General features: G+C 31.1%; 1 long non-coding RNA gene across 1 annotated transcript; it reads left to right on the top strand.

Moving 5' to 3' along the window:
- Positions 1-372: 372 nt before the first annotated feature.
- LOC119615948 lies at positions 373-1,909 on the top strand. The gene is made up of 3 exons (XR_005232485.1): positions 373-502; positions 559-661; positions 735-1,909. It is a non-coding gene; the product is annotated as an uncharacterized LOC119615948 (long non-coding RNA).
- The last annotated feature ends 12,552 nt before the right edge of the window (positions 1,910-14,461 follow it).

Here is a 14,461-nt window from a genome sequence, read left to right as displayed (position 1 = left end):
AAATGTGGCCAGGGATTGTAAAATTCTTTATAATGGAAAAACAATGTTTTTATGACTCAGACAGTGGGGAAAAAAATACTTAAACATGAAAAATTTAGAATTTATCCAATTCTTTGTAATTCCGAGTGTGTAATAAATAAATAAAATCAATTTTGAACATAATATATTTACATTTTATTGTGTACCGTATTACCATCAGTCTGCATGAAGACTGAAGAAACGGTCATTCTGATTGATTGTAGTCTTTGATTAAGTGGCAATATACAAATCTTTGACAATTTATTGACGTTTAATGTCAAAATTGACTAAAAAATTCTTAACCAAAAGTTTCTTGTATAGAAGAAAACTTACAAAAGATCCTTTTCCTGTGATCTTTTGGAGTGTCAACATCGAAAATTTAATCTTCTCAGACAAAATCTGTAAATTTTCCAAGAATCATTTAATAAATGAGAAAGATTTATTAACATTATCCACTGAATATTCACCAATTACACACCATCAGGTAAATTTTATGAAATTTTTGTGATAATTTTCATATAATAGTTTCCCATACAATAGGAAAAGGTTTCTAGCCTATCGTTATCTTACCTTGACACCTAGATTTGGAATTTGAACCCATCAACTGGTAAAAATTTCTTTACCATTCATGAATATTTGCAAGGTAATCTGAAATCCATTGAAAAATCAATAAAGCAAAATTTCCACCTAATATTCATTGTTATTTTCTAATCAAGCTCAATTTGCAAGAAAATCCCATAAACACTCAGAACACAAATCCCAAGCCTGACGAGGGAATCCTCTTCCAGGGGATTCCTTTTTGGTGACTCACCAGACAGATATCTGCCGGCGATTGCGCAGTAGACAGGTTTGCTCTTTTTTCCAACATCTCATAATCAACATTCTCATCATGCATCTCTAAAACATCTTAAAACAACAACAACATCATTTTATAAAAACCACCACCATAAATCATCGTGCTCAACATTATGCTCAAATACTCCAAATCAATAGTTCTCTTGCAATGAAAACAAATCCATAATTCTCCTCATAATATATTACTCCAAACAAATCATAAACAAAAGTAAAAGTGCAAAACAAAACAATACAGAAATAACTAAAACAGTGGTCCCCAAACATGTAAAGTTAGCCCAAAATCCAGTGATTCCCAAAATTTTTATGAAAAAAATGCAAAATAATCTGTGATAGTTTAAAAAATTTTGTTAAATTAACTAAAAATGATAAAGTACTCAAATGTAAAAGTAGTTTGCAAATATAGAAATGTTAAAAAATCAGTAAGGATTTAAAAGTTTTAAAAGAAATGCGAAAAGAAAATATTTGCTACAACTGATGTTTCTAAGTGTAAATTATCGAAAAAAAAAAAAAAAAATCAAAGAAGAGAATAAAATTTGCACCCTATAATGGGCAATCGTCGCCTTAGTGAAAACCATACACAATTTATAAAAATATTTACTAAATACTAAAATTAATTTTCTAAAACCTAAATCTAATATCACAGATAGTTCATAAAATGATTTTAAAGTTAAAAATCAATGCTTAAACTAATATCACATTAAAGCTTATGAAAACTGTTAAATGATTAAAATATGTGAAAAGAAAAATTTAAATGATTAATAAGTTGAAAGCTTAATAACTAATACATATCACAGATTTAAAATTTCAAATAAAGTTTAAACAAAATTTTAACAAACTGTGTGTTAAACATCTTTGCTAAAGCTATAATGAATTGAAAGTTTTAATACCCAAGAGAAACCAAAGAAAAGAACAAAATATATGTACCCTATAATGTGTATTAGTCGCACTAGCAAACTATACGACCGTTCAAATTAAAATTTCAAATTAATAATAAATTAAATTACCTAAATTTAAACTAAACAACTAGTATCACACAAATTAATTATCTTAAAAAGTTAAGACCATGCAAATTTGAATAAATATGTTTAAAAAATTTTAACATTTTGTTAAAAGAAATGTTTAAAAGTTTGAAATTTAAAATAAACTTTTTTCAAATTAAAATATTTAAATGGTTACAAAAGTTAATCAAAATTTAAAATTTAAAGAATTTGCTAAATGATTATAAAATTTAAAAGTAATCTTTGAAATATTTAAATTGTAAAATGTTTAAAATTTTATATTAAAATACCCTAAATATCAAACAAACTAATAACACAAATCTTAAATTAAAAACATAAACAATTGAGCAATTATAATATGAATATTTAAAACAAAACAACCAGAAAACCACCAAATCCCATGCAAGAAAATTACAAAACATAAATTTAATATATTTTCCAAAAATTACATCTAGCACACCGTTCCTGGAGAAGGCCTTCTGCAGAATGTACGATTGGTGAGTGAAATTAATACATTTCAATTCCTTTTGTTTATTTTCTTGCATACTTATTTTATAAAGAAACAAACAAACAAAACAAATTAATATTAAAGATCAATCGAACGCGTTCCAACTCAAACATGTTGTAACCTAATTTCGTTCATTTACAACCTAGACTCTCTTTGGTCAAACATATCCTGACCTATATTTGTTTACAACTCATTTTGAACATACACACAAACCTGTGTAAGTTGATCAGCTGTTACAACCGAAGTTCAATGAACTTTAATATCTTTTTGTTATGTTTCTTTGTTTATTTTCGTTTATAAAAAATTGCACAATGGGTCGAAACTAAGAAAATAATCTACTTTTGTTTGGATTTTAACTATATAAATTTGGTTATTTTTCTATTTAATCTTTAACTCTATATAATATTAAATTTATTGTTTTATCGAAAACATTAAATTTTAATTCGTTAACATTTTTATTGCTAGTTAGATAACATTGTTACACATTTCCTACTTTTGTTAAAATTGTTAATTTGTTTTTTAAATTTATAAAATTTATAATATAAAGCTATGTTTATTGAATATTAATATAAATAATGTTAACATTTAAAAGAATGGTGTAAATGAAAGTTTGTTGAAATTTAAAGTTAAATATTAAAAGAAATGAATAATGTAATTAAGTTTAATTTAAAAGTTACTAAAATAAATAGTTTGAATATGTTTGCTTAAAATTTAAATAACTTGGTCTTCTTATTGTGAGAATGTGAGAGCTTTAAGATAAAATTTAACTTAGGGGTTCTAGAAATTTACATATATATGCCATTAGAACGAAGGTTGGTGAGGGTATCGAGGCATTTGCATCCACTAACATCTGGATTGCATAAAATTTGGCAAAAGGAAGAAAACATCAACTATGTTTTTATGTAGATTTCCACCTATAACTAGATTAGGGGCTTTTCTTTTCTTTTGTTTTATAAATCTAGTTATTTTCTTTTTTTTCAATACAACGACATGTTAAATATAGTTTTTTCCGGGAGTCTAAAATAAGAGCATGTAATAAACATTGAATTTTAAGGAATAGGACACGAACTCCCCCACCCGACTCCTAGCTAGCGAATCAATGGCTCCCATCGTCCTTTTCTTATCTTTCATGCACCGGAAATCAAAGTAATGGACTTTTACTTCAAAACAGAGCATTGCTTGATATTGTATTTATATATACTCCTGGTTTCCTGGATTTAGTTTTGGTCATTTGGATATCATTTGTATTTCTTAAAGGTATATTATTTTGTCCAATTCTAAATATATAAAAATCCAATCTTATTTCAAGATTTTGTACGTGTACATTACAATATTCAATGCGAAATACGGAGAAAAATATTCAGACATATTGTACAAGAATGCCTACTTTACAATTGCTTGTATTACTTGCATTATTAAAAAAATTATTAAAATCATTGATTAATTACCAAAATATTTTCGATATAAATTCTCAAATCTATTTTGTTAAATTTGAAAAATGAAAACCCACCTTGAGAAATTAAAACCCTAGCGAAACTAAAAAAAATATTTTTTATTACACGAAATACAAATGGGAACAGTACAATGAATTTTCCATATTAATTTCAATAAACGCCGTAGGGTTCTTCAAACATTTTTCTTTCAAAGAAGCACCATTTTTTGTGGCATTTTTATGATAATTTGGTCATTATTATATCGACCCTTTTTTTGGTCATTTGAAATACATACTTAGACAATTTTTCTATTCATTATGATTTTCATCCTTGTTGTTATTACTTTTTGTCAATGATATTTGTTAATTTTCCGCTTGTGATTTTTTTCTTGTATCACTTCGTTTTTATTTTCTAATTTTCTTCTCAGTGGTTGGCCTAACATGGTGTCCCATCAACTTTATCAACATTATCATCGTCCTGATGGCCCAAATGTCAGGAGTGAAGCGGAATCATCATCACAGTCTGTCTGCGGTATGTTGTTTTTGTGTAATTATCTGCTTATAGTCAGTGTTTGTAGTTGTAGTTGTTGCTGTTTTTTCCTCTCAGTACTTGTGGTTCCTTTTCCAACTAAATACATAAGTAAAAGGATGTTTATTTATTTGTTTGTTTATTTTTCGTTTTAGTTGGAGTTTTTATTTTTTGAATTTTCTCTTTTTCACAAAACACAGTGTTTGTGTGTTTGAATAATAATGTTGTACAATTTAGTTGTCATTTTAGGTCTGCTTTTGTTGTTTAGCATTTAAGCAGCTTAAGTATGATACCACAATATAGTAACATTTATTTAAGTATACGTATGTGTTTGTGTGTTGAAATTCATTTTATATTTCCTTTTCCGTTGGGTTCTTTTGCCTTCCGCTACTTTTGCAACAACTGCACATTCACTTTTGTAGCGGATGTAATTTTAGTTCTTTTTAATGAGTATTTTAATGATAAAATTAAGCTTACTTTTTGCTTTCTAATTAGTTTCATTATAATTGCTTAATATTTTAGTTGGAATTGGCGAAAGAAAAAACACATACAGTTTTAGTGGTCTTTTAAAAATAAAAAACACATGTATGCCTTTGTAGCGTATTATTATTATTTAATTGTCAATTACTTATACGTACAAGTGAATGCATATGTATTAAACAATGCATATGTTTAAGTAGTTAATTAACTCCTTATATAAATATATTTAACTGAAATATTCAAACTGATTTCTAAAGTAAGCATTTAATTGGTATTATTTTATCTTTCTAATTAAGTATTAGTAGAACAATGAATTTTACATGGTTAGGTTAGGTTGATAGGAGGATGTAACAAATCCGAATAAATACACCTAGGCCACAATCGGGCCTGTTGTGCGCTCCTTTCATGAAAAAAATACTTCATGAATGTATTATTTTTCAATGTTCAGAAACTTAGTTTCCTGGACGTAATTCCTAAGAATTTTTATCACTTCCAAAATACTTGGATCAAACTTCGACAGTGGCAAAGAAAGTGCTCCAGAGTTTCACTGTCCTCTCCACATGCTCTACATTCGTCTGAATCCGCACGTCCAATTTTGTATAGATGTGCTCGTAATCCTGTACGTCTACTTAGAATACGTACCATCATACTAACTTCAGACTTGCTCATTTTGAGGAGATTTTAAGTCTTGCTCTCATCAGGGTCACCCCAAAGTACCTTTGTGGTTTTACCCATCGTTTCATTATTCTAAGAGGCCTTAAAGTATTCTCTCACCCATATTTTTAATTCAGCTTTAGTTGCGTCGAATGGTTTTGCGTTTGTCAGGTTAACTACCTCGAGCTCCCTTCCCTTTAAAGCTATTACATTAGCCATTTCGTTGCCGACTACTCCCGAGTGGACTGGTACCCATATGATGTAAACCTTACCTCTGAGAGAGTATTCAGTTAAAGCTTTCTTACAACCCAATACGGACTTAGATTTAACTCTATCACCTGATATCGCCCTAATTGCCTTCCGGCTGTCGGCTGTGGGCGCTATATTTATTCTAATCCAATTTACACATTCCGTTATTGCTCGGACTTCTGCCTGGAAGTTTGTGTTATGATTAGGTAAACGGTGGCATATTTCTATTTCTGGGTATTCAATATAGAACATCAGGCCCATTTTGACCCCCAATTTGGAGTAACAACGGATTCCTACTGGTATTTGTTCTAATGTTCCGCTTGAGCAATACATTTCCGACATATTCTGCATCTGGTATTCGATCGGGCACATCCGATGATTGTGTATAACCTTCCAATACATTGATGACGTGTTCTATAACCGCTTTTGGCCAGTTCGCCTGAAAAAGCCGCCTCATATCTTAAATATGTTTCAATGGGTGGTATATCTAGCAACGTTTTCAGATCTTTGGTTGAGGTACTACATATGGCACCACTTATACCCAAGCAGCATGTACGTTGAACTCCCTGTAGTATTTTGATATTACGTTTTTTGTCCAAAGCAGTCCATCAGATTATTGAAGCATAAGCTAGAATTGGTCTAATTACACTTTTATAAAGCCAATTTGTCATAGTAGGACTAAGACCCCATTTCATGCCTATAGTTCTCCTACATATCACCCAGCACCGATGTGCCTTGTTGATCCTATCCTCTATGTGGTGTCACCATTTTAATTTCCGCTCAAGGATTACACCTAAGTACTTAACTTTGTCTGTCACCGGTATCTTCTTGTCCAGGGAGCAAGGTTCAGTATACATACATAGGCATTTTTGTCTTTCTTATGAAAAGACAGATTTACGTCTTTGCTGGTTTAACATTGAGGCCTCTCGATTGAGCCCAGCTCAAGGCCGTATTCAGAGCTTCCTCAGCTCTTCCACAAGTAATTTGAATTTAACATAGATACTTCTATAATTTAGGCGTATACTTAATATTTGCAATATCGTTAAATCATTAACACGTATACGTACAGGTGTTGTTAATAAAAGCGTGCAATTTTACAATGAAACATTTTCCACTCGAAATAAAAAATTAAGATAAAGTTATTTTGATTTTATATTTTTTTTGTTCTTTATGACAACTTGCCTCAAAAATTAAATCAAGTTTCTGTAATTATCACATTTTTGCAATAATGACAACGAGGTCCCTAATCTTTGGCGGACCATGAAAAAAGCATGCATAACTTTGGCGAAAACTGGGAGACATGGTTTTTTTTGTATCTTGTCTCTAATTACGGACAATTTTATTGAGCGATTTCGCTGATTTTTAATAGAAAACATCTCGAAAGCATATGTATACTTTAAAGGGAAGGAGAATTATATTGTAGAAATTACAAACGTTACATACATATATGTATACTTATAAGTAACTCATGTACATACATGTGTATGTATGTATAATATACAAAGTAGGGTATATTCGCCACTCACAAAGGTGAAGAGTATGGAAATATGTACGAATGAGGATTTTGTATACTGTAGCGGAAAGCACACAGAGAAGAGAAACGTCAACAAGTTTGTCAAAGTATGAGATTAAAAATCTGTTTCATTATGTCATAAAGTCTTGTTGCCAATAAATTTGTTGTGATGCCGCTATCACCGACACTATTTGCCACAGCGAGTTAAACATTTAAAATCACCTACAGAGAACTTAATGAAAAACTCCAGCCACAATATGGAAAAAATAAAAGGCACCTGTAAAATTGTAAACATAAAAACAAACAAACACACACACACACTCTGATAAATAATCATAAACAATAATGTTGTTGTTGGTATAGTTTGCCTAGTTAATGTTTAACAGGACTATGAAGTGGTTGCTGTTGATATTGGGACTTAAGTGGCGTATACTTTATATTCTATTATGAGGTGTCAAGTGCTAGAGAAGATCACTATACAAACTCGAAATTTATTTATGTTGCTGCTGCTTCTGTTATTGCTGTTGTTGTTTTTTAACTTAAATATTCGGGATTTACCCAGAAAGGATGGCTGCAAAGGACGACTTCTATAAAAACATAAACAATAACTTGTGAAAATGAAAATAACCTGCTGTTTTTATGTTAGTGTACGTGTGTGTGTGATTGTTCAGTTTGGTGTACTATTAAATGTAAATGAAATTCTGTATTTTTTGTTACAAGAAATGTAATAAGATAGGAGCTTCTTTTGTTCAAAGGCAAAAATTGCAACAGTATTTTTTTCCATACTTTGCATACAATTTCATTAAGTTTTTAAACGGTTGAGGTCATAAATTACCAAGTGTTGGCAACAATAGTGAAGAAAAACGAAGAAATGAATATTAGGCGACATTTAAATTTTATTCAAATATTTTCAGTTTCTTTTGTTATATCTTACAAAAGGAAGTTGGTATGTTGGCATACACTTCCGGTAGGCATTTGGTTTTTATGCAAACTTTTTTTTATACATTTTATGTCTAGTTACAAAAAAGCTAAACAATTTAAGATTTCTTAGAAATTACAGGAAATCGAATCACATTTTAGAAAAGTTTTTTTTCTTTTTATTTTAGTTTAGTGTAAAGAGAGAAAAAACCGTAAACTTCTACTTACTACAAACATAAAACTAAGTTCATAAATTACTTTTAGTATCCTTGGGCATATTTAAGTCTCACCTACGGGTTTGCTTTTTATTTCATGCTATAGCACCTTCATTTTACTTTTAATTTTTTTGTTTTTATTTTGCCTGGAATTGGGCAGAAGTAAAAGTATGTTTCCCATTAAAATTGGTAGCAGCACAAGTAGCCAGAGGCAGTCTGATACATAAACGGTAGGAAAAGAAAAATATGCAAATTAGTTGGAAATATAAATGTAGCGTCAACCACACAAATACAAGCACCGAAAAAAAAACATCAACAAAAAAAGTTGTATATGTATTCACAAAGAATAATAACAATCACGAAAATATCCTCGACCAAGGCACAGTGTTTCAGTTTGTAAAATAAGAACGTAGCATATTTCAGGAACCTTTTCTACTAATAATTCGGCATCGATACATAGATTCAGTAATCCAATTCGTTGATTCTCATCATTTGAGATTTGTTGAGTTCTTTTAAGGTCTATAATTCTGCCTAGAACTTACCAAGAGAAATTAACTTCCATTTAAGTACAAATGCACTAGGTCCTTTGAATAAGTTTCAGCTTCCTTATGGACCACTTTTTCATTGAATATCTATGTGAGTTTCAGAGGTATGAATATATTGTCCTTTTACGAGGGCTAGCATTGTTGTTGTCTTACGTGTCGTGAGAGGTTTGTGCATATGGAGGCATTAACACTAGTCACCAATAATGTGTCATCCTCAAACCCTGGACATTGTTCATTCCATTAAAAGTTTAAGGATCTCTAGAGTCTAGACTTCGGGGAAACACCTCTGATATAATTTCCAACTAGCGATGATTGGCTTGTATCCGACAGATTGTTTGGTGAGTGTGCAGTTTTCACTGACAGGTGCAAGATGGATACCGACACTGGTGCCGGTGTATTTATCGCTGATATCGACATAAAAAGGTCCTTCAGACTCCCTGACGAATGTAGTGTCTTCAAAGCAGAGACCCTAGCGATCTGGAAAGCGACTGAACTGATACGGAATCATATCGATCACAACAGGTCAGTTAATCAGTTGTGACAATTTATGTTGATAGTCAAGCTGCTATCAGAGCAATGGCTGGCCACATGGTACATTCGCGTCTAGTTGTAGATTGTAGAAATGACCTTAGGGACATTGACATGAGACTGTTTGTCATTAGATTGTGTTGGGTGCCGGGGCACTGTAATTTGCATGCTAATGAGGTTGCAATGAGATGAGAGACATGATGGTTAAACCACCCATTTGTCACTATTATAGGCTGATATTCGAAAGAATATGTGGCATCATAAACCAGTCCTGGATTTGTTCATTGGATTGCAGAGTATCAAAGAACCTATGACCAAAACTTGATATGGTGACTACCAAAATACCGGACTGGATAGATGCAGTCTAAGAATTCGAATAGGGATGCTAACAGGGCATTGCTCAGTAAGTGGGACAGCAGTATACCGGACTATTGTAGGTTATGCGAGAATGATGAGGAAATAGAGTCGATCGAGCATATAATTTGCTACTGTCCTAGGATACAGAATCTCAGGCTGAAATGGCTAGGGAATAGGTTCCTTGACGAAATGGGGGATATTTCGGGTCCTGACCCTCGCAGTTTACTAGGTTTTGCAAAGGGCGTTAGTCATTTCTTCGACTGGGCTTTATATTGGGACAAAGATTTTCTCTCTCATCTCTTTATTCTCTAGGGTACTAACATGTGTTTTTGTTTTTCTGTTTTTGTATCTTCACTCTTTGAAGGGAATCACAATGGACTTTATGCTCTCCGAGAGTATATACACCGTTTTTATGGTGTATAACTCTTCTTATGCTAAACCTTAAGAATCTATAGATACTTGCTCAGACTTAGTAAGATCAAATGGGATGATTTGTATCGGACTGTGCCTGGAGATTGCTACTTCACTCCAAGCAAAGACTTTCACTCCAACTCCATTATGTGGCTCTATAATTCTCTTAGAAATTAAACAATATTCCCCAAATTATAAATATGTATTTATTTCGTCCTACCGTGTCAAGTTATTTAAAGCAAAACATATAAAAAGGACATAATATTACAGTGAGAAGAGGACCTAGAATTCTGCATAAAATTAACAAGGTTAACACAAAAAAATAAAATAAACGTTAAAAGAATCGTTTTCATGTTGGCAATTCAAAGTTAACCATCGTTTTCATTAAAGTAGCGGCATTTACAAACACACAACTTTTTACCTTTCTACGGTTTTACACTATTTTCTACAAACGTTAAAGGCCGTTGCTATTTTTGAAAAACAGAAAAGACGTGAAAGGAATGGGAAAGCGAAAAAAAAGGGTAGTGTTAAAATAATTGAATTCATATGCATCAATAGTATGCTTTTATTAATGTTTAAAGGTATGAAGACAGTCATACACTCTACCCTGCAAGTACTATTGTACAAGTACTCATTGTACACCTTGGTATTTTCGCCAAATTGATTCAAATTTATGTATTTTTGTGTTATTTAAAACTTACGCTCTCTTTATAATTTAGAGTAAAGTCAATGGTTCCTTTAGTGTTTCCAAGTAATGTAGCTGGTAGTCACTTTAAACATTTTTTTGGTAAATTATATAATCGAGAATCAAAGATAGTCTCTAGAACTAGTGGGCATATTTGTGTGTTTTATATCTACAAATACATTTACAAAATTCGCCTATACATTGACAATGAATAATATAAACATTCCTTATATGTATGTGAGTTTGTATTTGTATATTTGCCTGCCTTTGGTTAAAACAAATTGTAAATTGCAATATAGTAGATACATACGAATCATACACCCACCAGAAGTACTCCCGGAAATTAAACACAACATTAGTGTGAGTGTTTTTCCATACAGACACACACGTGTGTACGCTTGTTGGTGACATTCATTTAAAATAGATTTTCAATTGTGGTTTTTAATCATTTTACATAAATTATTTTAATGAGTTTCAACATAAATAGAATTAAGAGTATTTACGCATGTTGTTTTTGGGTTGTTTTTTTTCTCTTTTTTCATAAAATAAATAGGTTTGTGGGAATATAAAAAACTTTAATTGTTATTTTTTAATTAATTGATGTTAATGTTTTTTTTTTTTTGATCATACATCACTTTCCTTTAATTTATCGTCAATTTCATGTGTCGAGGCAAATGTAAATTTACAATTATTGGCTTTACAAGGCAACTAGTATGAAAGAAAATTCCTTTAATTGAATATTAATGGTCAATTGCTTATGTTTCCTTTTGAAAGACAGTTTTTAATTGGCTTCTGTTATCTCGAAATTACCAGAAATCTTTGTATAAGGACTGAAGTGTATTTTTGGTAGGTTACTACTTAGTGTACTAGTCTGTCAGGCAGAAGGTTGTAGGTTCGATACCAATCAGAGACAATAGTAAAGGTGTGCACAATAGGTTCGTTGGAGGCCTACTTGTATTTCTCCGGTCCTTTCAAACTATCTTACAAAATAACTATAAGGATTTTGCTATTATATAATTTTATCAATATAGCTTTATTTTACAATGAAATGTGTCCGTTTAAGTGATTTTCGGAAGTGGAAATTATATGGGAGTGGAAAATTTTATACAGATCCAGAAAAAAATTGGTAGAATTATATGTGGACAAAACATACTCAAGTCGAATTTTATCCCCATAGCATTGTAATTCAGTGAGTTTAAGTGATTTTCGGAAGTGGACCTTATATGGGAGCTGTGACCAAATACGGGCCTATCCTGAAAAAAATGTCCTTGAGTAATTTATATATACTTAGACAAAACATATTTGTGTCGAATTTTATCAAGATAGCTTCATTTCACAATGAAATATGTGCGATTAAGTGATTTTCGGAAGTGGGCCTTATATGAGAGCTATGACCAATAATGTACCGATCGGGAAAACATTTGGTAGAATGATTTATATGTACACAAAACATATTCAAGTTAAATAATATCCTGATAGCTGTATATTTCAAGAAATATGTGAGTTTAAGTGATTTTCGGAAGTGGATCTTATATGGGAGCTATGACCAATTGTGGGCCGATTCCGACATACGTGGGTAAAAAGATTTCTGTTCATATTATATTTACATGTACAAAATTTTGTGTTGATAGCAATATATTTGAGGGAGTTATTAACGATAAACTAATTTCCGGGAATATATAGCTTTGTATGGGGCTATGGGAAATTGTGGATCTATTGTTATGATTTTGAACATATTTGATCCCTGGCATTAAAAAATATTGTGTTACAAAATTCATCGAAATATCAATACGATTTTAAAAAAAAATTATTGAAAATTTCGATAGCTTTCAAATGCCAGAATTTAGCTCCTGGATTGGAGTCCTCATAGATTTCCATGCCTCTGTCGGAACAGGACCACGTTTCGCAGAACGATACTCATCGAACTAGCGAAAATAGAAAAATATTCCAAAACATAACAAGTAAGAGTATTATATTCCCCATTTCCCAAAGGGGACCTTAATATAATTTTATGAAGGGGTCTTATATGGGGGGTACCTAAGGTCTATTATAAACTGATCCTTATCTAATTTCGCATAGAGATTTGAGTTCTTATATTGTTATTATTAAGCCAGTTATGGGCATTACATTAAATCAAAAATTATTTAATATTTTTAATGTAATAAAGAAATACAAATATTTAAACTTAAACATGTGTATTTATTTACACAAGTATTTTTTCATGTCTGCAGAAGTGTATTCAATAAAAACAATAAGTTTCCGATTGCCAATATTGGAAAAAGTAATTAAAGTGCGACGGTCAACAAAACTTTTTCTTTCTGGTACTAGAAACAAGATGAGTGCCAGACAATTCGAAGGCAGACAGATTCCAACAAATTCCAACAGCAAATAAAATATGATGTAATATTACTACTCATACACAATATTGATTTAACATCAAGGATCGGTTGCTGCTTCCTACTGAAATATTTTCAAAGAAAACATCATGGCATCATAAGACATCTAAGGAAAAGTAAATACTTGCATGCAGACAATCATATGACTAGTGAGTAAATATAAAAAAAAAACAAATTCCCTTTTATAACAGACACATATACAAGATTCCTTGTCTAGGAGTGGCTGGATGGAATACTATTGCAATTTTAAAATTATTTTTATTGTCAAACATTTCTACAAAAATACATATACGCAAAAGTATATTTTACTACAATCTTAAACTTTTTTTATTGTTAGAAAAAATTGATAATAAAATTGAAATTGTTTTAAATAAAAACAAATAGTAAAATAATATTATTTTTTAATTATCCTTGTTTTTTATACTTTTTCTATACTTACAAACATTTTTGTATATTTTGATCGCTACAAACGTAGAATGCTCCTTAACGACAATGAATTTTAATCCTTTTTTGCAAATACTTAATATGAATACATTTAAACAAGAAAACAAAAGTCCTTGTTGGTTGGATGTGGATAATTAAGTTCTCGATTACCATCATTGGTTACGAGTCTAAATACACTGGAGTACAACTTCACATTACAACAATGAAAAATTTTCCATATTCGTTCATTTATTTGGGACGGAATGGTATTACTTCATTCTCTGTTCAGAAATACACATTTGCATACATTCCTCTTACTGTAAGTAATAGAAATTACGAGTATAACATTGAATTAAGTATCTGTAGCCAACATGCGACAAGCTTGTGTTTTTGTTACTGCACCATCCCTAAGACTCCTTATTAAGGGGTGGTGGATTTTGTTTTGCGACTTATGTAGAAAGTCATTTATTTAATTTACTACTTTTCAACGTACTTCTTCATTACATTATGAATAAACAGGTGAAATGGTAATTTAGATTTGATAATGGTCGACTTAGTTTGGATTTATTTTTTGACAATAGTTTTAAATTACGGCACTATTGCAGATGGATGCGGGACTGGTTTCCGTACAACTGTCCCCAGTTAAATGGCAAGATGTAAGGTTAATATTTATACCCAAACCAGAGAAACCTAGCTATGCGACACATAAGTCCTATCGACCGATAAGCCTTACGTCCTTCCTACTTA

This window comes from Lucilia sericata, unplaced genomic scaffold, assembly GCF_015586225.1.
Source record: "Lucilia sericata isolate MDLA Ls3-8-SP2 unplaced genomic scaffold, ASM1558622v1 Contig000002F_arrow, whole genome shotgun sequence".
Classification (NCBI taxonomy): domain Eukaryota; kingdom Metazoa; phylum Arthropoda; class Insecta; order Diptera; family Calliphoridae; genus Lucilia; species Lucilia sericata.
The sequence above is the reverse complement of the archived record's forward strand: the minus strand, read 5'-3'. Positions and strand labels throughout refer to the sequence as shown.